Below are 25,856 nucleotides of genomic sequence, written 5' to 3' on the forward strand. Positions count from 1 at the left end.
TAAATCACGCTAGAGGATAAGTCATTTTGCATGGTTCAAATTTACATATTTAAAAATTATGTAAAAAGTATTACTGCTATCATTTTAAAATAAGTGAGTTGTTGAATCAATACACACTCATTTAGAAAAAAAAATTAGGACATAAATATGAACAATTAACTCTCTTGAAATTATCACTTAGAAAATGAAAATGAGGAGCAAAAATGAAAAAAAAAAAATCCAACAACTTTCTCGATCTTTGAACAATTTACTTATTTTGAAATATGAAAAAAAAAGGCCAACAATTAACTTATTTTAAAATGTAAGGCAGTATAAATCAACATAATTAATGATTTAAAAACATATATGAAAGAATTATGTAAAGAAAAAGTCATTTAATTTTTTAAATTCATATACTACTACATAAATTAGAACGAAAAGAGTATATATTCCGAGCTTTGTTTACTTCCAACTAATATTCATTTCTCATCCTATTCTTGGTTATGGTCTTTGCGGAATCACCTTAACTAAATTTCTTTTGACTGATGCATGCTTGATTTCTTTACCTTTTTTACTTATCTTATATAGTACTACTGATTATTGAATTGATGTAAAAAGTCCTTTAGATTATGAAATTTGTTAACAGCCCCTGCAAGTTTCAGAATCTGCAAAACTCCCCCTTCATGGAGTTTGTTTGGATAATTTTTTTCTTATTTAATAAGAGATTTTAGATTTGAGCCTTTAAAAAATTTTAAAAATCTTATTGATAATATTGCTCCCAGAATTGAGCCCGACAATGCGCATATTCAATACAACAACAACAACAATGACCCAATGAAATCCACAACGTGAGATCTGGGGAGGGTAAAGTGCACGCATATTCAATCAGGTTTCAAATAAGAATATTAAATGGAAAAAAAAAAGTTACAAGAATATATAAAGGAACAATAATGATTGGAATTCTCTTTAGAAATAAAGTGATAAGAATTTCTTTTACCAGGCCAAATTAATACGCAAGCCTTCTGACGTCACATACATGATATCAGTTATGATCCATTTTCTAGTGGCAAGATTAGAAGGATAACTCGATACAAATTAATTTCATTTAAATTCTATGTATTAATAATTTTTATTAAATGTTAATTAATTAATAGCTCCCTCTATTAAGGCAATAATGTCGATCTCGATTTATAATCGTGAATTTAAGTTATATATATCATTAATATAAGATTTTTTTTATCACTATCATATCATTCAAAAGATTTTTATAAATAAGACTTGAGATCTATTATTTAGAAAATTAAAACGACATACCTATTATGACAAATAAAAATACACTAATGGTGAATATTATAACTTAACCTCTTATATAGTTTGAGAAAATGACTAACAGAGAGAGGCAAAGTCCTCCTAGAAGGTAGAGACGAATATAACATTTCAGATTTACTCGAGCCCAATATTTTTAATTTATATGCAGAAATTTCTTTAAAATTGTAAGGAATATTATATTTGATTCCGTAATTTTCGAACAATGAATTCAACATAAAAAAAATCTTAAATATCAAACATATCAAATAGTATAAAATCCCACTTTCAGGGGGTTTGGGCGGTGGAGTGGTAAAAGAGAACATATACCTTTCCTAATCCATTTGCCTGTTTGAAGATAAGAGTGAGCTTGTGGAGGGCATGCTTAAGAATCTAGACTAGAATTATTCCAACATTATTTAATTACTTAAAAAATATTATCATCATTCATTTTAACTACCATTTTAGTTTATTTTATGTTCATTAATATATTCTCTAACATTACACAAATTTCAAACTTTTGAAAATCCTCGAATTTCAATTTTTGACGAGTCCTTTTCATACAGTTTTTGAAAAAAGAAATTCAATAATGTTTTTTTGAATAGAATAAAGAGAGGTGAGAGGGAAATAAAATAAATTGAGATTGTTCAAGGTGTCAAATTTTGTACCCTTGTATGAGCCAGGATAAAGGGAATTAATGAATCTAATTATTATGTTTTTTTATTCTTTGTATCGTAATTTATGTGATTTTTTAAAAATTTTACTTTTAAAATTTGATCATAAATTCGAATATAATTGATTTTTTAAAAATAAAAATTATATATTTAGAAACTATATAAAATTCACTTTAAATCATAATAAGAGATAATTTAAAATATTTTAAAAAAATAAATGAAAAAAAATGTGGTCAAAGAAAAATTGTTGGACTCTCGAAATTCAAGATATATATACCACATAAATTGGTACGTATAGGAGAAAGTACCTAAAAAGTCACTTAATTAATTAATGTTGATATACATTATTTGATATCTCTTTTATATGTGTGAGTCGTTTAATCTAAAAATTTAAACCATTGAAAATATTATAATTTAATTTAGTTAGTTATATTATGTTTTAATAATATTTCTGCTTTTTGTATTAGGCATAAGTAGAGTTATGGTTGGCCGGTGGCCAGTCTTGACCCAAGGAGTTAGTATTATACAAAAAAGTTAATAATAAAACTACTAGTAGATACATTTTTTTTTATATAGAATCCATCCACGCAGGCTTTCACTTAACTCATAGAGGTATCCGTTGCAGCTTAGGATAAATATTGTGGCCTAACATGAAATATTCCATGATTCTAACGATCATGAAAGTGAAATTGGGAAATGCTTGCGTATTATTGAGGCAATAAACTAGTAAGATGTTGAAAAAATTAACTAAATCATCTCAAATTAAATTATATCATTTCATCCTCCATATATAAATGTTAATTAGTGTTAGATGTAATCATTTCGATTCAATTTAGAAAATTCACAAGTAAATACTACGTAATTATACATATATACCAAACTAGAAGGCTAAGAAAACTCATTGGGATAATTAACTGAGAGAAGAAATTAAAATTGCGAAAGGAAATGTGAAGGATAGGTTATATCATATTGGCTAGAACAAAATTTACATAGAAATTAGAAAACATGGAACACATATATAGACCACATGTCCAACATGAAATTTACATAGCAGCAGTACATATATACTGCAACACCCCAAAAGACCCTTTTCTTCCAAATATTATAAGATGATCTTTGGTTCTCAAACAAACAAAAAATACCAACTAAAAATATAAAAAGGACACACATAATAACACATATATAGGACCTAGCCTAGCTTTTTGTTTTTCTTCGTTTCCCACATGGTTAAGAAATCCTAATGCCCCATCTCAAAGCATATTGAACGAGCTCACTCAATTCATCTTCGTTAACATATCCATCACCATTTTTATCTGCAAAACGAAGGGCTTTCCCAGCTTTCCAACGACAAAAATGCAACCCCATATCTTTAAATGCTAATCTCAATTCTTGTTTGCTAAGTTTTCCATCTCTATTTGTATCGTATTTCATGAGCATACCTTTCACTTGCTCTTCACTTAATGGATAACTTACTCTTTTAGGATTGACAGTGAGCCAAGGCATTTTCTTATTTGAAGTTAGAATAACAAGGGAGTTTCATATGTGTATATATATAAGGGTCAGGTTAGAATTCATGATGGTCATTTTATATTTGAGAATATGATTAATGAGAATTTATTCTTCCTTCAATTATTTTTTTCCACTTGTTCGAATATATGGGGTGAAAGAGATTAATCCCTTGATTTTTTTCATTGACCTCATCAGTTTATATACACAAAATATAAGAGTATAATTAAGCTATAATTAAGGAAACTAAATATCTATATATTAGGAATTAAATATATACAATTTGTTATAATCTGTCAGAATATATTTTCATATATTCTAACACACACCCGCAGTGGAAGCGGGAGGTCGCCGAATGCTAAGACTGTCCCAAAAATCCTCAAATAACACCAACGGAAGGCCTTTGGTGAAGATATTTGCAATTTGATAACGAGAGGGAACATGTAACACTCGAACCTGGCCAGAGCCACCTTTTCCCCGTACAAAATGTATATCCATCTCAATGTGCTTAGTGCGTTGATGCTGAACAGGATTACCAGCCAGATATGGCACTAACATTATCACAGTAAACCAAAGTAGCCCGTGGAATAGGACAATGAAGTTCCAAAAGCAAGTTTCGCAACCAACATGACTCAGAAACCACATTGGCAACCTCTCAGTATTCTGCCTCTACACTCGAACGAGACAAAGTAGCCATGAGATCAAGTTATCACCCATAAAGACACAATAATCCAATGTCGAATGTCGTGTATCGGGGCATCCACCTCAATCAGCATCAGTATACGAGACAATAGTGGTTGTAGAAGAGGGATAAATGTGAAGACCATAATTCAAAGCACCTCGTAGGTAGCGCACGATACCCTTCAGAGCGTGCATGTGTTCATCCCGTGGGTTATGTATGAATAAGCGTACTTGTTGCACAACATAAGTAATATCCGGTCTCGTGAACGTTAGGTATTGCAGTGCCCCTACAAGACTTTAATAAAGAGATGGGTCTTCAAACGGCATGCTCGTAATAGCCTCGAGCTTCGATTTTGGAGCAATCAGAGTAGGAGATGGCTTACACGATGACATGCCAGCTCGGTCAATGATCTCGGCCGCATACTTCTTTTGAGATAAAAATAAATCGCATGTATGACGAGTGACAGTAATGACCAAGAAATAGCTCAATGACCCAAATCCTTCATAGCAAATTCGGAGCTAAGAAGCGATATGATAGACCGGCGGAGGGCATTAGAGGAAGCAGTTAAAATAATATTGTCGACATACAATAAAAGATAAGCCATAGAAGTACCTCGACGATAAACAGACAAGGAATGATCGGTCTTACTCTGAGAAAATCCAAGGGTATGGACATAATCAACAAATCGCTTATACCAAACCCACAGAGCTTGTTTCAGCCCATAAAGAGATTTTTTCAGCAAACACACATGATTAAGTCTATCAGGATCTCGATAAACCCTCACAAATTGCGAATACTAATTTGTTAAGAATTAATCGAATTGAGGATATGTCTATCAGGATCCCGATAGCCCAAAAGTTGATACATGTAAATAGTCTCCTTGAGTTCGCCATGCAAAAAGCATTTTTGACTCAAGTTGATGAATCGGTCACGCCTTGGAGAGAGCCAAACTAAGAACCATACGAATAGTCGCTGGTTTGACAACTGGACTAAATGTCTCATCACAATCCACGCCAACTTTTGGGTTTTACCATCACCTACAAGACGAGCTTTATGTCGCTCAAACGAACCATCAGATTTTTCTTTATGAGTCACATACACCGAATAACATTAACATTTGGAGGACGAGGCACCAACTCATTCGTCTTATTTTGAATAAGAGCATTATATTCATCATTCATAGCCATTTTTCAATTCGGGTCACGAAGAGCAGACATAGGGTTACGGGGTAGAGGGGACTTCGAGACGGATGTAAGAAGGTTGAACGACCTGTTAGGCTTATAGATCACATGCTGACTCTTAGTAACAGGACCGGTGGATAGACTAGAGGGAGAGACGGAGTGGGTGGAGGAGGAGAGCTAGGTGGGAGAGCGGAAGAAGACAATGGGGTCAGCCCAATAGGCAGCAAATGAGTAATCTGCCCAGGTGAGGGAGCGGATCCGCTGGCTGGACAGCAGTGTGGGAGGAAGGTGGCGATCCGGTAGATTTGTGGAGGTAGTGAGATGACGAACTACATAGGGAGAGGGTCCATCGTCTAAAAATTGGTACGTGTGATTTTTAAGAGTATGTAACTTGGTAAAAGAAAATTGTGTCTCATCAAATATTACGTAACGGCTAATGATGATTTTTTGAGATGAAAAATCAAAATATTTATACCATGATGATATGAGGATATCCCAAAAAAACACACGAGGTTGACCGGGGTTGAAATTTATTTATGAGTGTGGAGAAAATGAAAGGATAACATAAACACTCAAATACACGAAGATGTGAATAAGAGGGATCCTTCTAATAAAGAATGCGAAGAGGGGATTGATAGTTTACTAGTTTATGAGGAAGGATGTCGAGTAGGTAAGTTGGCATTTGCAAAGTATGATGCCAAAAGTAAGGAGGAAGGGAAGCATGGCCAATAAGGTACGAACAATGTTATTAATCGTATGAATTTGTCTTTCGACTTTCCCATTTTGAGGAGATGTGTGAGGACATGAAAATCGAAACGACATACCATTGGCTTTACAGAAGTCCCAAAAGGGGCCATTATCAAATTTCATGCCATTATCATATTGAATATTCTTGATGTCCCGCTCAAAGTGAGTTCGAATAAATGTCTTGAAAGTTAAAAATGTGAAAAAGCTTTGTTATTTTTGCGATAAAGAAAACGTCCACAAGAATTTAGAATAATCATCCTTAAACAAGACATAAACTTGATGACCTGAGGAACTCAAAACGGGTGATGTAGTATAATATCACAAACGAATCTATAATTTAAACTTTATTGCACTATATAAAAAATAGCTTTTAGTGGCAATAAATATACAGATTAACAAAGAGTGTCAATTAAGCTTTTACCGGCATTAGTTAATTGTCATTGAATCCAATATCGCTATAGGCTTTAGGGTCATATACAAAAAGTGTAAATTGCTGTTAAAAATACATATTTAACGACAATTAAGCTATTGCCCCTTAATTAATTGCCGATAAAAATTATTTTTGATGTTGTGTTGGTTGTTATGTTGAAAAAAGACTGTTTAAAATTAATTTCAACTTTTTTAGAGAAAAAATCAATTTTAAAAAAGAAGAGTCGCCATTTAATTTTTTAAAGAAATTAAGAAAACTTAATTTAAAAGACCTTAACAGATTTAAGTCTTAAAAATTTAGAGAAAGGTTCTTATTTCTACTTTGAGAAGGTGTTAAGCATTCAAAGTGGTCGCTAACGTGCGGTTATCCGATGATTTGAAAAATTATTTGACTAACTTTTAAAAATATTAATTTAAAAGTAAACGAAGACTTTAAAATTATTTTTTTTTATAAAAAATGATCAAACTTAAACATTGAAAATAATATACATGTGTATAAAAAAAAGTAAAAGTTTATCAAATGACTAAGTAAAGGTAGAAAATCATTTAAAGAGTAATTAACATGAATTGGTTTATCTTTAGGGAAATCTAATTAAGTTAAAACAAATTAAAATAAATATCTAACCAAACATAAATAACATAAGTAAATAAATTATTACAACTCAAATCAATATAAATAAACAATAAATAACACATGAAAATATGGTCCGACACTTAGTTTTTGTACGTCTGGACTAAGCTGTTGGGCTATCTGCATTTTGGGCCTTAAGCACAATTTCACTGTCTATCGCAACTGTATATACACTATATATCGGACTATATATACGTTGTATACAATATTATTTCTGTCTATCAAATTATATACATACAGTATACCATCGATTTGTTCCATTTATTTGTTGTATATCACTATGTATCAGACTGTATATATACTGTATATCAATGTATACAACATTATTTTCTTACATATCAGACTGTATAGATACTATATATCAGTGTATACGACATTGTTTTCCACCTCTATTCTATGTATACAACCCAATATCAGTATTCAAACCATGTATATTAGCTTCCTTTCCATGTATCAACTTTTCAGCAATTCGAGCGAGATGATGGGAGACTCAAAACTCAATGATATGCGAGGATGGAGTCCAAAGATGGACTCGAATAGATATCACATACACCAAAATAAAATTACAGAAGCATTTACTCATTTTAAGCTAAACCAAAGAATATATCATGATATTTTAAGTTATTAAATTGATGAGCATCCTAGAAGTGACTAACAACATGCATATATGTAGACAAAGGAAAGGAAAGAAGAAATATATTCAAGTAACAAAAGAACACGGATTTAATAAATACGCTATACTAGTTCAAATTTTAAAGAAAGAATTAAATCAATTAGGCCATGAAAGTTCTAATTAAATAACAACTTTAAGCATATTTTTATTATCTAAATCCTGTTAAAAGAAGAAATTAAAAACATGAAAATCTATATTATCAAAGAAAACTATTTGAAAAATTAATGAACAAAACTAAGATCTTTCATGAAATAATCCTAACACATGATAGCTAATTAATCAACACGTGCTAACTATAAGAAATTTCTATCATTAATCTAATTATTCTTAATACATGCGGAAGACAATTTCACCACCACCCAAGAGCTTGATGGAACTCCAATTTACAAAAAAAAAATTAAAAATTTAGACTCGAACCTTCGTGGGTTCGATGTTATAAGAACATTGTTCTTAGCCTAAATTTTGACTTCAATCTCCTATTTTTCTTGAAGAAAAATATAGATTGAAAGCTAGAAATTTTCACAACTTTCAGGCTGGGGACAAGAGTTCAAAATCTTAGCCAAGTTAAGAAAATTTCTAATTTTGGGGTGGCTAAAAAAACCTCCCACTTCTTCCCTCTTCTTAATAAGAATATGAGCCTTTATATAGGCTTCCAAAATCCCAAATTTTTCATCAATTTTCGATGTGGGAGAATGGTTTTTTTTTAAGAAAAAACTAAAAATTTCAAAAATACAAACTATAATTAAATTAACCTAACTAACATTGTATTTAGTAAAAAATAAAATCTTTTGAGATGATTTTCGAATAACCACATATATAGTAATTAAAGATATAGTTATATATAAAAATATGTATATTATACTAAAAAAATTTAAAAAATAAAAATAATTAAGAATAACATGAAAATATCTTTGTTTTTATAAAAGCCAATTATTTCAAAAATATTCAAAATTCAAAGAAACTTGATAGCTAATTTACGTTGTGAGGGATCAAAATTGGGTGTGAACATTGGTTCAACCTTTAAGTACGTCCTAAAAGAATACCAGTTAAAAAGGAACTAAATATTGTCTCAAAGAAGTTTATCTAATAATTCTCTTTTGCTTTTGTTGTTCTTTTTGGATATTTTAAAAAAAAAAGATCTTTCAGTATCTTTGAACACTTCTATATATGCTTCGATATTACTAATTTTTTTTCTTGTGATACCAACAGTGACCTATGTGAAAATATAATACCTATGTAAAAATTAAGGGAGGGATTGTGCGTATAGTTAGGTAAATGTAGGCTTCATTGGTTTCACTTAATGAAATTCTAAATTTAAATCATTAAGTTTATCAGTTTATCTATATTTATAGATAATTTTAATTATTCAAACCTTAATTGTTAAGTGTGTGACTTAGTCATATGATAAAATTTTAATATCATTAAAATGTTATATATCGATCATTTAAGAATTTCCACAAAAGATATATACTTCACAACTATTTTATATATCTACTTTCACCGTTAACCAACTTCGCTCAACATTATCAACAGCTACCACAAGGTCCACAATCACCATTCTTAGGCATAATGACCATTACCACCAATTATCACAATCATACGTCAACTATTAACATCACACTAGTTACCATTTGACTTTAAAATCTTAATTTATATATTAATATTTAATTATGTATTCAAATTCATACGTTTTAATCTTGAATGCAAACAAATAGAGCTTAATATCTTAAAGTTGGTTTATTGATTAACTAGCGTGCAAGCTTCGGAAGAAGCGTGATATTTAATAATTGAAATTAAATATATTATTAGACAACTAGAATAATTTCTAGGTTATTGTTGAAGAATAATTTAATTAATTATTAATAAACCACATTCACCAAAAGTTGAGCTACTCGATATTTCTTGAAACCTTTTTCTGTGGAAAACATTGATATTCCACAGAAATTGCTTGAGTTTTATAATAAATGAATTGACAACTCGATCAATCCATTTGATTAAAATTGCTTTTTACGAATCTTTTTTGGACTCTTTTTCCGTTGTAATTATTAACTTTCTCTACTTTATATTTGTTTATATTTTTTTTCCCTAGTAGCTTGGTCGAAAAGCAAGAAAAAGTAATATATTAAAGCATATTAATTTGCTTCGAGTAGTTTTATATATGTAACATTCAGAGCACTAAATAAATCATACTAACTTTTTACTTCTTATCCACTTATTCTTTTTAATATTTTTTTTTTAGCCTGCGTGCATACATGGTAAAGATTACTAGATTTTTATCCCAGAGAATTGATCAGTCTCATGATAGAGAAAGAAAAGTCATGTTTTATTTAATCTTATGCTCTAGCTAGAGCCTAGAAGTGTATCACATTCCTTAGTTTGGAATATTCTACAACATATAAAGTATAAACTCTTTATTAAATTAATTAATACTAATATATTATAGTCATAAACTCAATTTTTTCAATACCGGACTATATATCACGCAATCCATATTCCATACTCCATACAACTTATAAGGTTGTTCGATCAAATAAGAGATAAATTTAAAATTTAAATTTAATGACTTAAACTTTTAAGATTTTCAATATTGAACTCATTTTAGTGTTAAATGACTTTATTGATATATATATCATGTCAAAAATTATGGGTTAACCGTACTTAAAGGGCTACAGTCACCCCTGACTCATATGCGAATTCAGAATTTGAAATATTTTAAATTCTAGTTCAAAATTCTACAACAACTTATTTGATTTATTGGATTCAAAATTCATCATCCATATATTATAATACGTAGCACATTACTTAGCTTTTTTTTATATGAAGCAAAGAATAAGTTCCCCCTATTATTCAAGATTCATTTGGGTAATCATAGATTAATCTATAGATGGATATAAGAACATATATAGAAGATGATAAGACAGGCAGACACTATAAATATGTACCGAAAGTTTAAGAATATACAACAGAAAGTAGAACAATATCTCGCCAAATGATTTATGTTAATCTTTTAACACATTATATGGCTCTCTTTTACATTAATTCAAGAAAGTTTATTATGATTACAAATATGTTTGTTCTTTTAGTTATTCAGATATCATTATTAAGTGTATTTTTTTTAATTCAATAACATAACCATTTAACTGATCTGTATAAATCTGAAATGATTAATATCTATAACAAAGTCTTAATAGATTATTAAAATGTCAGTCATTCAAGAATTTATACGAAACATGAAATTTAATATTCAAATTCATACATTTTAATCTTAATATATATACAAACAAATGGGCCATAATATCTTTGGGGTATCAATTCTAGTGTGCAAGATTCGGAAGAAACGTAATATGTAATAATTGAATTAAATATATTAGACTATAGAATATATAGTTTCTAGTTTGTCCAAGCATAGTTTAATTGATTATTAATAAACTACATGCACCAAATGTTGAGTTACGTTACTAGATATTTCTTGAAACCTTTTTTTGTGGAAAATATCGATAAGTTCTACCGAATTAAATTAAAGATCTTCCTAATTAAGATTATAAAGCATAACTTTATAGTTTTTTACTTTTTATGCACTTACTCTTTTATTTTAGCCTTGTAGAAATTTATATATGTTTAAAGCAGATTTTATCAATCTTATAATAATTAGGAAAACTCTTATTGAATATTATAATAAGTTTAAAATTTTATCACAATTCATTTGATTTATTGAGTTTGAATAACTCATTCGCTAATGGAATCAAAAAAACTCCTAAATCATACTCTATGTATGTCCCTTCACTACAACAAATTCGATTATCAGGAACAAATGATTTCGTCACTTATAAATTATATTCCGTCATAAAAGATTTTGGGTGATAAAAAAATCGTCAATCCTTTATTTCTAAACGTAAAACACTAAAAGTATATAAATACGATTTAATGTTTTGTCGCCAAATAAAATTGCCAACAATAACCCATCGATCTCTATTGGGACAATATTCACATACGTGGCACAGTTGCAACTTCTTAGAGAAAAAATATTAGATAAAAAGTAAGTAAAAGGGAAAGTCATTGACTTGTTGAAGACTGGGCAATCATGAATGTCTTTATCCTAATCCTAAACACTAAATTGGAAGATCACCTAAATTTCGGCTGATAATTAATTATTTAATATCAGATATATATGTTTCATAATCAACTATGGTATAAGAAAATAACAATGGAATCACATAAATATATTTGTACGCCTTCACTTTGCCACAAAAAGATTCTGCACTTGCCAGCTCCACAAGTATAGGTTGGAATAAAATCACATATGATTATAATAATGGAGTTATATGTGTGAATGAATTTTTATATATTCAATGTAATTTAATATATACTTAAAGTTAAGACTACTTGTTTTATTTTTTAATAATGCCAATTTAATTAATTATGGATAATAAATCTGCCTCAACTGTAGTTAAGATGACTCGACGACAGCATAAAAAAGAATTGCACGTGCTTAGTCCAAGAAATTGAAATTAAACTCCCAGTAAAGGAATATGTTAAGAAATGAAAAACAAATTATTCCTAATCAAAAGTTTCTTTTTACTTTTCAAACGTCATGTCCAGTCAAATCAATAATACAAATAAAGTCTAAATGCTCATAGAAAACTAATTAAGTCACATCAAATTAAATGAAGAGAATAACACATACCAAAATAGGAGGCTAAGAAAGCTCACAGGATAACTGAGAGAAGAAAATTTAGAAAATATGAAAGATATATAGATTTTATCATCATTTGGCTAGGTACTAGAACAAAATTATATTTACATGAAAATTAAAACATCGAACATCAGACCACATATGTTCGATATGACATAATTTACGTACCAATAATACATATACCCGAAGACCTTTTTTTTTCCACCCAAATATTACAAGATATTTTTGGTTCTCAAACAAATACAAAAAAAAACCACCCTCCCGTCCCCCACCACCCCCCAACCAAAAAAAAAAAAAAGGACACATATATATAGACCCTAGCCTAGCTTTTTGTTTTTCTTCGTTTCCCACATGGTTAAGAAATCCTAATGCCCCATCTCAAAGCATATTGAACGAGCTCACTCAATTCATCTTCGTTAATATATCCATCACCATTTTTATCTGCAAAATGAAGGGCTTTCCCAGCTTTCCAACGACAAAAATGCAACCCCATATCTTTAAATGCTAATCTCAATTCTTGTTTGCTTAGTTTTCCATCTCTATTTTTATCATATTTGTTGAGCATACCTTTCACCTGCTCTTCAGTTAGTGGATAACTTACTGTTTTAGGATTGACAGTGAGCCAAGGCATTTTCTTATATGATATATATAAGTAGTGGTGGATGAATTTTCAAGGAGGAGTGTTAATATCATCTATATATATAAGGGTCAGCTTAGAGAAAGAAGAATTTATTCCTTTCTTCAACTTGTTTTTATTATACTTGTTGGATGTGTATGTGGAGATATGGGTGTAATTATTGGCAAATTTGACCGTGATTCGGAACATAATTTTTATAGACAAGACAGTTACTCAACTAATAATTTTTATTTTAGAAAATCACTTAACTTTATTTTGTAGCATAAAAGTCATTCAATTAGTACTAATTATCTCAGAATGTCACTCAACTATTGTCATTTCACCTACAAAGTACTAAATATCTAATAATTCTATTTTGCTTAATTGGATGCTTTTAGAATTTTGAATTGAAGATCTTAATTATTATTACAGTATATTTGAACACTTGTGTTTCACGCTGAACTTGATCAAAAGTGTAAGTTTAGAAAAAGCATTTTTTAGGCCTTCATGGATGATTTGCAGCATAATCATCTTAATTAGGGCCTACGGTAATAAAAGTCTTTATTTATGCTAGTTAATCCTACTAAATTGGAATATTAATTATCTAAATTTCGGCGGTAGATCACTTTAACATTTGTTATGAACAAACTAATTAATTATATGAACTATATTAAATTTAAAACTGTTGGCTCCGTAACTGATTGAAATCAAAGCATATAATGATTAATTAGGGTGCAAAATTAAAAAACTTGTGAACATCTTAGAAGAAAGGAATTAATTTGTCACGATTCAAAAATTGAGCACACTTGTCTGGTGGAAAAGGACAGGAGTCATCACACCCAGATTTTCTCACATAATTATGTCACTAATTTCATTAATTCTAGATTTAATCAAAAGTTTTTATTTTGCACCCTAATTAATCATCAATATTTATGGGTGCATTTAGATTTTTAAAGTAGTAGTTGTGCCTTTGGGTCTTTGAAAGAGAAGTACCCCAAAAGTGAAAACATGAGTTTTCGTTTTTGTCAAGCATGTCATTTCATTTACTACTCCTTTTATTTTATTTTATTTTATTTTATATGAATCTGTAATTATTTATTAATTAAATACGTATGTTGGAATTGGTAAAGATGAGGAGTTGCAACTTTTCTACTCTTTTTTGGAATCAGAATCTGAGCCTACTACTGGTCTGTTAATGCCCTTGTCAATGAAATAGGTACTCACATATTTTTTTTTTAAAAAAAATTTCCTCTCTATATTTGATACTTGCATTGAAAACTGATTATGAGCCCATGTGGATGAGCTTAAAAAAAGTAACTTTTATGTATGAAGTGATTTTAGAACTTTGAAGTGCTGAAAGTTATTTTTATAAATAAGCAGTTGAGTGTTTGGATAAAAGTGCTTAAATGAGGAAAATGATGTGAATTCTAGGGTTAAAAGAATAAAAAAGGTAGTTTGGGAATTTAGTTAAAATATAAGGATATAAAAATAATTTCCATGGTTAAAGAAAATGACTTTAAGCAGAAAAAAAAGTTAGGAATTCTAACTTTTCATTTTTGACTGATTTTTAGAACTTTATAGCTTAAAGTTAGCATTAGACAAACACGTTCAAAAGCTAAAAATGAGCTTTAAATTAATCAAACCAATTTAAAGTCCATCCAAACGAGCTCTATATTCGAAATGCATGAATTCTGGCCATTGCGTTTTGCTGAACAAGTCTACAACGGAAGTTTGCCCTCATTCGTACTAAACCCACACGCATGGACCAAGGTAATAATTACATGTAGAAGTGAGAAAATTAATCCATAAAAATATGATTCACTAATTCATTTAAATTTGGATGGCTTGGCCCATCAAAGTTTGAGCTAATATGTAGCTCAAATTATTTATGAAATTTTTTGTCTAAATATTTTTTAAAAAATATTTGTTTTTATTTGATATACGCTCATAAACTAATTAGACATGACATGTTTTCATGGGCAGATTGATCAATGATCAATCCAAACTTAAAGCGGATTAGATGAAACATATTTTCATGAACTGATTTTACCATCCTTAATTACATGAATATAATTATTTCACTATTGTTTTGACCAAAAAAAAATTATAATATAATATAAAGTATATAAATCAAATTCCCTTTAAACTTAACAGTAAAACTTACTTCAGCATTTTAACTATACGAGCGTTTAAATTTCTCCACTTTACAATTTTCAAGTGAATTTAATCCTACCTTAAGAATATAATATCAGTCTTATAATGAAGAGTGCATTACACACGCACCATGTCATTTCTATATCAACACCACATCAGCGTCACGTCAAAAATTGTTTTGATTTTGATTCTTTTTCATTTATTTTTGTTTATGCACGATTTCAAAGCTAATTAATTTTTTTAAAAATAGAGAATTTTTCTTTTAAAAAATTTGAGTTCCATGAAAATGTATTAAAATTTTCAATTAAACTTGCCATTGTTTTTATTAGTTATTAATTTTGAATTGTCCGATAAAATCTCTTTTTTCCCCTATTATTATTAGGAGTCTTTATATTTCAAGAAAAAAATTAAAAATTGAATTTTCAAAGTATAGAATAATTTTTTTTATGTGGGTGTTGAAGTTTCTTGTAACTTTTATGTGTGTGTTTGACGAAAATTGATGGATAATCTACTTTATGTGTGGTGTGGAGTTTGAAAAAAAAAAGAAGGGTGGGGAGAGATGGGGTATGAAAAAGGAGAAAGAGAATGGAGATTCAGAAGAAGAAGAAGATGGCATGATCAGGGCAGAGAGGGGGTGGGATATGTGAGGAAGAAGGAGGAATGGGGCGGGTGGGTGTGAGGAAGAACAATACAAAATATATTTAATGAAAAGAAAAAAAATGGCCCCATTTGTTTTTTTCTTTATTTTTTAGTGTTATTATGCGTTTAAATTATTTTTTTTTGCCACATCAGCTATGTGAATGATATTTAATTCACTTCAAAGTTGTTAAATGGGGTACTTTAACGTCATTGTAATTAAAGTACTAAAATAAATTTTGTGGCAAAAAATTCAAGAGAATTGGATGTATTTTCTCTATAATATAATGTATGCATCCATTTTCAGATAGCAAGTATAATATTCTTGGATCAACCAGTAAATACTGGATTCTCATATGCAACAAATTCAGCTGCATATAAGTCCACTGATGTACAAGCAAGTGAATATGTCGATGAATTCCTAAGAAAGGTATGTACGTAATTTCTGAAAATTGCTATTATATATAAACAAAATTGAAATCATGTTTACTTAACCATTCATTAATTATTTCAGTGGCTTAGTGATCATCCACAATTCATTTCAAATCCATTTTATATTTCTGGAACCTCATAATCTGGCAACACTATTCCAATTATCACCCAGTTGATATCAGATGGTGAGATTCATATATATATAAATGTTGGACATGTTTAAGAGTATGCATGTACACGATACGTACATATTGGATTATGTATACTTCTAGTAGTGCTACACTCTTGTATTTTGAAGAATTTATGCTAATTATATACACATCTGACATGAATCGAAGGGTGCTCAGCTGAACATTTTTCTTTAATTCATATATATAAATATATTTTAAATCTTAAACACCTTTTATGAAATGCTTGATTTTGTCATTTTTTAACTCCACTAATTATGCAGGAAATGCAACTGGGAAAGAGCCATTGGTTAATCTTCAGGTTAATATTTCTTCTTTTCTCTAATTTGTAATCAAACCATACTAATTAATTACCTTCATCAAGTAATCTTTGTTTTTCTTCTAAATGTTGCATGCTTGGTTAATTAATTTCAGGGATATTTAATTGGCAATGCACTAACAAATCATCCTCAAGAAAACAATTATCAAATACCTTTTAGCCATGGCATGGGACTTATATCTGATGAACTTTATAAGGTTAAGTCGCAATTAATTTGCTTTTTCTATTGATTTTCTACATTAATTTCAAAATTTAAGGTTTTAAATTTGATATGTCAAATTAATTAACTTGAATATATTTGTCTGAATAGTCATTGGAGAAGAGTTGTAGAGGAGTATCTACAGACATAAATCCCAACAACACAGGGTGTGCAAGTGACTTTCGAATTTTCAAGCAGGTTAAAACCGTCTATCAAGATAATAGCGAATAAATATATATTTTATGTATATTAATATATGATATATGTAAAATATACATTTTTAATACAAAATATTATATGTATATATATGACTAATGAATTTAATTATTTTTAGTGGATCGACTAAATATGTAAGCTATCGATATATTGATTTAAATTATATATTTAACAATAAAGAATTTTTTACACTATCGATACAGATGATAAGCAATATTAATGGGGAACATATTTTAAGGCCCAATTGCGAAGCTCATGCTATACTACAAGGCCCACACAAATTATCGGGTCAAAAAAGATTACTTCATGATAAACTCATCTCCTTGCAACATGGCGTCCAATGTGCTGTAAGTTCTTTCTATATATAGATTATTACTAGTCAATTTATTCGTGTTTCGCTTTCAAAAAATTGCATTTGATATATATATACACAGATAGATCACCTAACACACATTTATCATTTTTATTCCTATTAACACACTCACAATTCACACAACAAACAATTTCACTCTACTAAATTTACTTTTTTTAAAAAAAATAAAATAGAATTTAGGAGAAGGTGGAATGAGGGAGGAAATTACAAGATGGGAAATCGAAAACTACGTATAGAATGCAATATACAAAATTCTTTATCATAATTGTTGACGTAGTGGACTATAAATGTAAAAGAGTTTTTTTTTTCAACTCCTTCATAGGAGCTTCTGCCTTTTTTCACTCCCTTATTGACTCGAATTCACAATTTTATGGTGCTTATTATCTGAACAATGCCCTCTTGTTGTAAGATAATTTATTGTATTGTTAATGTGTATAACTTTATTATTCCCAATTACCTCAGTTTGATTGGCGCAAGCTTGTAAAGTACTGGTCTAATGACCCTGAAATCCAAGAAGCTCTAGGTACATATATTACAATATGAATATGTTATATATCGTATAATTATCTATTTTCTCCGTCTAATTTAATTTATAGACACCTTTCGAATTTCAGTATTTTTGTAGGGAATCATAGGAAGTTGGATGAGATGTAGGAGAAGTATATATACATCTCCGATAATTACACAATTACGGTACATAACGTTGTACTATATCATGCAAATCTAAGTACTAAAGGTTATCGATCACTTATATACAGGCAATTAATATTCATTGTTACATTTTTTTTTGATGTATCCAACAATAATTTGGTAAAATAAAATGTACATTTTTTATATATATATTTAAACGGTGGCGATCCTGACTATATGGTACCTTTTCAATCGACACAAGTATGGATAAAGTCTCTAAACTACTCTATCAATGATGACTGGTGTCCATGGAACGTAAATAATCAAGTTGCTAGGTAATTAATCTCCAAATTTAACATCCTTAATTACAATTATGATTTCTTAATTAAAACTAATTATTATGTGATCAGTTGATCATAATGCTTAATAATTTTTCTAATATAATATTCATGCAGTTATACGAGGTCTTACTCGAACAAAATGACTTATGCAACAGTGAAGGTATTTGGAATTAATTGCGCCACTAATTTAGTAATTTACATTATATATAAATTATATAAGAACTGAAACAATTAATTCATCTCAATGAGCCAGATTGAATTTTTTTAAGAGCTTTTGATTTATTTATTTTACTTTATTTGTTTTTCTTTAATAGGGAGTAGGACACACAGCTAGTTCCTATAAGCCTGAAGAATGTTTTGTTATGTTCAAAAGATGGATAAATCAGGATCCTTTATAATTGTTTCGATTTTATCTATATATTTTCTCACTATTACTTTCTCACTTGAGGTCAATTAATTACCTACATGAATATCATTGAAGGCGTTAATCATGCTATTGAATTTTGAATAAATAAACCATTATGTTATTATTTTTAAATTTGTATTAATAATACTTGGTTTAGTTAGTTGCAACGATACATGTATTAAAGATAATGCAGGTGTCCTGAATGAGTAATTCATGAATTTTATATTAAGATCAATATCACGAAAAGCATGAGAAGATGATCAAATGTTGATAATGAAATCGAAAATTCAAAGGGAAATTTCACTAAAAATGTATATTTTATGTATATTAATGTATAGAAGCATTAGATGATCATTATAAGTGCAGTACATCTATGAAGATGCAAGGTTTTAAAAGTTTATGGATTCTGAATTTCAAAACAGGATAACAATTGATTGGAGTTGGATTATTCATACATATAAAGTAAATTTCTTAACACAAAACACACTATCTGAACCAAAATTACTTGACTTTGCCAACCCCATAACTTTAATGGTAGATCCGCCCCTGCTAACTATCTAGGTCTTTTCAACTGGAAGTCCATGCAAGTTGTGAATGAAGTTATCAGTATAGTTACTCATAAAGCCAGGACTTGAAAAAAGTTCCTTCCATTTTCTATGATTCTGTTTCAAAAGACAACCAATTTGGCTATCTTTATCCATCACACATTTCACAGCCTTGCACAAATTCTCCTGTGTAAACAAATCATTTTCATCCTTCTCCACTTCTACACCAAACTTGAGTTGTTGTTCCATAAGCCTAGAAATTCAAGTTTGTTCAAAACGCCTTGGCAAAAGTACCAATTGACAATCACACAGTACCAAAGACTCCCACATTGACCCATAACCACAATGAGTCACAAAACAACCAACTGATTTGTGACTTAAAATCTCCAATTGTGGCACCCAACAATCAAGAATCAATCCCTTTTATTGAAGCCTTTCTTTGAATCCCTCTGACAAGGCTTCTTCTACTGAATTTGTCCCTTCAGGTGGCTTAACAACTAAAAGAAATGGTAACTCAGTCAGTTCAAAGCCTAAAGCAATTTCTTGAAACTGTTTCTTTCCAAGAATCAATTCGCTTCCAAATGCACAGAACACGAATGATCCTGACTCGAATTTCGCGAGCCAATTTGATAATCCATGTTCTTCTAAAGACTCCTTTTTCAGCTTGGAAATAACAGGTCCTGTGTAAAGGACTGGCTTTTCAGAATGTGTTGCTATGTAGTCACAAAAGGTTCCTTCAACTTCTCTACATGTTTTCATAGCTATTGCATCGCATCGTGCCATTCCCTTCATCATTCGTTCTTGAAATGTCACCCCCTTGCCATATTCATGAAATATTGAAGTAGTCTTAAAATAGATGATTCTGTTATTTAGGAGGTGTCTGTCATAATTTCCAATTACCAAATCTACAAAAGTTGTTTTTCAAATGTAACCAGGCACTGCGTGCTGGAAAAGGGGCAATACTGCAACAATAGTATTTGTATTACACTTGTCACTTCAACAGACACTTCCTAGTGCATCATAAAGAGGTTTATCCCATAACACTTGCAAACATAGTAACAAAGTTGAACAATCATGCATCCATTAAAAACTAAAGTTGTCACATAACAAAACAGTAACAAAGTTGAACAGTCATGCATCCATCAAAAACTAAGTTTGTCCCATAACACTTGCAAGCACAGTAATGACGACTATGGTAATCGTAAATGCAGTAAGTTGTTTAGTGAAAAGAGACACTAAGAAGAGTCTTTGTTCAGAGAAAGAAATACGAGGAGGAGTCTTTCATTAGATCACACAATTCATCACAGCATTTGAACAAATCACCCTGAAAGCAAAAACTTAGCTGTTAGAATATGAGAAGATAGAAAGAGAAAGAAAAATTAAAGTAAAGGACCTTACAATGTTAAAAATCCTTTTAAAGGCAAGTGTCATGACCCACCAATCATTTTAAAAGGAGAAAAATCTAGAGTTATGGAAATGTTAATGAAAGACTCTAGAACATTATAAAGAAATCTTAAAAACCTTAGAAAACTCTGGATATATAGAGAATTTTAAAAGAGGTAAATATAGAAGTACTTATAAAGGAATTTTTATTTACACTTTAGCTCCTACTGAGTAGTATAAATAGGAGGGGCATTCATTTGTACCAGCATCAAGCAAATCAAGCAATATTCCAAGCAATACAAAGCCTTCTTTAAACACTTTCTCTAGTGTCTTTCTTCATTCTAGCTCAAACACTCTCTCTTGTGTCTTTCTTCAATCTAGCGGTCCCTGAGTGATCTAGTTTGAAAAGTTCTTCAATCTAGCGGTCCCTGATCGATCTAGTTTGAAAAGGCTTACTTGAGCTTACAAGATCGTGAAAGAGTCGCGAGTAAGTTGTTGAGTATCGCACCGAAGTCTTAGTTGAAGTCTAAGTCCGTGACACAAGACCTCAATCATCTAATGCCAATAGTGTTGTCCTTACTTCTATGAGGGTCCGAGAGGGTCCATATTACAAAAGACAAATTAAATAGGGGAAAGTTAACGAACTAAGAGTTACCTTCAACAACATTCAATATGATTTTGTCTGATTTGGAGTCTTTCTTGACTCGTCCTGACTATAGTGTGTGCAGAACCTTCATAGATAAAACGTCGTGAAAACAAAAAGTGTTACCATATGGATCTTCCAGTTAAGGATCCTCACAGTCGACCATTTCAATCTGCCTAATGTTCCCCATCAATGCCTTGGGACTTCAAATCTTTCAACAATTTCCCCACTTCATTATATCTCCGCTGGTTCATTTTTGCAGCAAGAGACAAGCAAGCATAATGTAGTAACTCCAAGCGTTTATTCTACTAAAAAGACATTTGGTTAATTAAATGGCTGATCATTCAAATGGCCCATCATCACACAAAAAAAGGCTTACATTTATGATCCTCAGTTCAAGAATTTTGTAGATGGTTAGCAGTTTTTTCTTAAATGAAAGTTTGTACCCGCTTGCATTGCTTATGCAAAAATTGTTTATGCTAGTCTTTTGATGAATAACAATAATTTAAAGTATACGTAAAATTAGAGATTCACACGAAGAAAGAAAATAAATGATTCTCTCCGTACACCATCTCTTTTGAGATTACTTATTAGAGTTTCGTTCTCCAATCCCATCATGCGGCATATGGTACATTCATCATCCGGGCCCTTAACATCATCTTCATCATTAACGTCCAAGTTCTTATTCTCTATTAGTTCCTTCTTAGATTCACTAAGCAGTTTCGTCATAATGGAAAGTATGTGTCCAGAACTCGCACGACAGGGCTATAACGGAAGAAAACCAAATTTAAACTTTTCCTTAGTAGAGACAGTCAAATTCAAGCACAATCACATAAATCTAAACTTTTCCTTAGTAGAGACAATCAAACTCAAAGCACAAACACTATTTTAGGCATCAAGCATATCACAAAAATAAATATAGCAAGGCAAAACTAAATCAACATACGAGATGCCAAATTTACGTGGAAAACCTTTTCGGTGTGAAATAAAAATCACAAGGCCAAAGGTCCACTATAATCAGCAAGAATTACAAATGTGTTCTCCAAAATGGTCACCAATTAAGTGCCAAACAATGAGTAGCATCAAAAACTAAAGACGTAAAAGGATTAAAATCACCACAACGCAGTTACTGTTCATGAGCTGAGCTAAAATATGGAGCTACAAGACTCCAAATCCACCTCTCTTAGTTCCAATCGAAGATTAAGTTTTCTAAAAATCAGCTCAATTGGACAAGGAACAAAGTGAAATCGCGATTTGAAAATGACCGCTAGGGCTTGTGCGAAAATCTGCACTCTCTCACTTTTCTCTCTATTGTGGTTGTTGATATATCTTATAAATTTTAAAAATAAGACCTAAAAGAAGTCTTACATATGCACCGTAGTTTTGGGCTCATGGGCAAAAGTGGACTAGTCCAAATTGAACGTATATTTATCCATATAGAAAGTAAAAAGACCCAAAAACCCAATAGAACTTGCAGTTAGGGATGTCAAATGGGCGGGTTGGGTTGAAAGTGAGGATATTAAAATGGGTTAAAATAAAATCGGGTTGGGTCATGACCCGCCCAATTTGACCCGCTTAATCTCAATAATTTTAACATATTATTATTTACCTTTTATAACCACAATTTGAATTTCAATTCAAGAAAATATAAAATAAAAGTTTACAAATATATAAATTAATCCTAAAAGATATAAAATAGATAGTAATTTATACATTTAATATAAGAACATACATTACACCAATGCAAATAAAGAGCCTTAAAACGGGTTGAAATTGGAGATTAAATTGGCTCAATTGAAGATTCTTTTAAAATGCGTTAAGACTTGAATGGGTTGAGATTGAACCCAATACAAATTATCTTGAGTCCAATCCATAAAAATTTGGATAGATTACCTATATTTGGGCTTATATTGACACTCGCGCATCCTTATCACGTTGAAGATTTGGAGAAAAAGGGTTGAATAATTATGCATAATGTCAAATGGCCCCTTTTCTCTTATTCAAGCTGGCCAGGTATTTCTTCAACCATATCTTTTTCACAGCGAAGATAGGCGTCATCAAGAATTTTGTAACAATGCAAATTTGGAATTTCGAAACCAACTTGAGAACTCGAGGCCTCCCAACCTTTTTTGTCAAGCGTTTCAATACATTGAAGATCAACATCGCTGTCATGAGTTCCTTCACTTTAGATATTATCTTTTTCAGTTGAATCTGAAATAGATCAACATATACACCCAATAACTTAGTGTTTCATAAACATCGAATTAATCAAATATAAATGGAAAAAAGAATTTCATATGAACAACATAGAGGATATTTCCTAAAAAGTATACTACTTTGTTGATTTTGAGTAAATTTCAAAAGAAGATGTTGCACCTGCTCATTTTTGTTTTCGTGGTTCCGAATGAGGGATTCCATAACAGCTGTGGTCCTAAGTATTGTTATATTATTCCTGCAAGTTGGGAAGATTTCAGCTACCTTTCCTTCTTCAGGGACGGATGCAATAAGAGGCCAGGGTGTTCACCCGAACACTTTGGACAAAATATTACAGAGTATATTTAAGTTAAATTTTCCGTGTTATGTATATCTATTAATTTTTGAACACCCTAAACATATATGACAATGTATATTTAGGTCCAGTTAGTTTTTCGAACACCCTGATAAAAATTCTGAATCCATCACTTTCCTTCATACCTACTGCTTGTTCTTGGATCTCTGAGGCTAGAGTAGAGTCACATCTACAATGACAATATCATTTTCATACGTACAGTCATACACATTTAGGAATAGACTAAATAAATCGAAAATCAGCCATACAGATGGTATTTATTCAAGTATATTCAACAATACGACGATGACAACAATATTTTCATACAAGCTTGATATCCAACATTTCTTTTGATTAAAGCCTGAGGGGACAGTTAACTTTCTTCAAAAATATCATCAAAGAAGAGTAACAAAGAAAAAAAGCAATTGAGATTCATATATACCTTCACATTTCGTCGTCAAAATCTCTTTCTTCATCAATCTTTCGTTTGTAATTAAGAGTTGAAGATTACCTTTGATTCCAAGAAGCTCATCAACATGTGAAGTACTGTTCTGTTCAATCTCATTATGTATTGCTTCAACAAGCCTTATGCTATACTCACCAATCTTGGAAATATTTTTGAAAATGAAAGATCAACTTTTTTTGAAAATGAAACTTCAGCGCGTCTGTTTGAGAGGGAAGCGGTTACGTTATAACAAACTCATTACTTGTGAAATATTCCCTTCATTGTCCTTATTTTGTCTGTTTTTACAGTTTATACTTACAACTGCTTGGGTAAACTCTCAAAGTTTTATCGATGTTATATAAATTGGGACAACATATAGTAATAAAAAATTACATAAAATGTACTAACAATTACAAGTAGCATAGAACATCTAAAAGTCATATTAAAAATCGGATGGACTTTCCAAGTCATACAAATTAAATGAAAAAATAAATATATATTGGGTTTGTGTTAGCACGTACTCCTGAATCTAGTATATATATATAACACTCAGGAATAAGTAAAAGGGAAAACTACACAAATTAGACTCATTGGTAAAACTATTTACCCAAATTAGACCCAACCCAAACGATTTACCGTTAATGGAACCATGGACCAAACTATTATGCGCCTACCCACTTTCTTTTTTCTTATTTCGCGCATGACGTCAGCTTGAGATCAGTATCACAACTATAAATTAATCCTCTGTGATACTATGTCAGTATATTGATACCATATTTGTATCATATAAAACTGAGCTTAATCGTTTGTAATATACCGTCGATATATTGATACTCTATCGATATCATATATAATTGAGCTTAATCCTCTTTTTCTCTTTTTGAAAATTTAAGAAAATTGTATCTAAATTATGACTCTTTTTAAGTGTTTTAAAATTAAAATATTGAGTTGAAATATAAATTAATGATACCATGATAGTATGTAGATATAATGTATGGTATCATGGATGATTGAGTAATATCATCGAAGGACGGAAGGAAACCTCCATGAAAACGCCGCCAGTTACTCTTTGATACCACCAGAATATATTATATTTTGATGGTATCAAGGAGGAAGGAGCAGTCATTCAATAAAGACACTGCTTAGTTACTCTTTGATACCATCATAGTATATTCATATACTATAATATACTGTGATGGTTGGACGTTGACGTCAGCGCGCGGATTTAAAATAAAAAAGGGGATGAAAGTAATAGACATTTAAGGATAAATTATTTAATTTT

The 25,856-nt window shown here is 30.5% G+C and overlaps 1 long non-coding RNA gene and 2 pseudogenes across 1 annotated transcript; 1 reads left to right on the plus strand and 2 right to left on the minus strand.

Moving 5' to 3' along the window:
• Positions 1-14,227: 14,227 nt before the first annotated feature.
• Positions 14,228-19,002, plus strand: LOC129902421 (serine carboxypeptidase-like 17; annotated as a pseudogene).
• Positions 19,003-19,567: 565 nt separating this feature from the next.
• Positions 19,568-22,310, minus strand: LOC129902423 (UDP-glycosyltransferase 79B3-like; annotated as a pseudogene).
• Positions 22,311-23,687: 1,377 nt separating this feature from the next.
• LOC129904275 (uncharacterized) lies at positions 23,688-24,653 on the minus strand. The gene is made up of 3 exons (XR_008770413.1): positions 24,572-24,653; positions 23,958-24,033; positions 23,688-23,792 (listed from the first exon to the last, which is right to left on the minus strand). It is a non-coding gene; the product is annotated as an uncharacterized LOC129904275 (long non-coding RNA).
• Positions 24,654-25,856: the final 1,203 nt, after the last annotated feature.

This window comes from Solanum dulcamara, chromosome 9, assembly GCF_947179165.1.
Source record: "Solanum dulcamara chromosome 9, daSolDulc1.2, whole genome shotgun sequence".
Classification (NCBI taxonomy): Eukaryota; Viridiplantae; Streptophyta; class Magnoliopsida; order Solanales; family Solanaceae; genus Solanum; species Solanum dulcamara.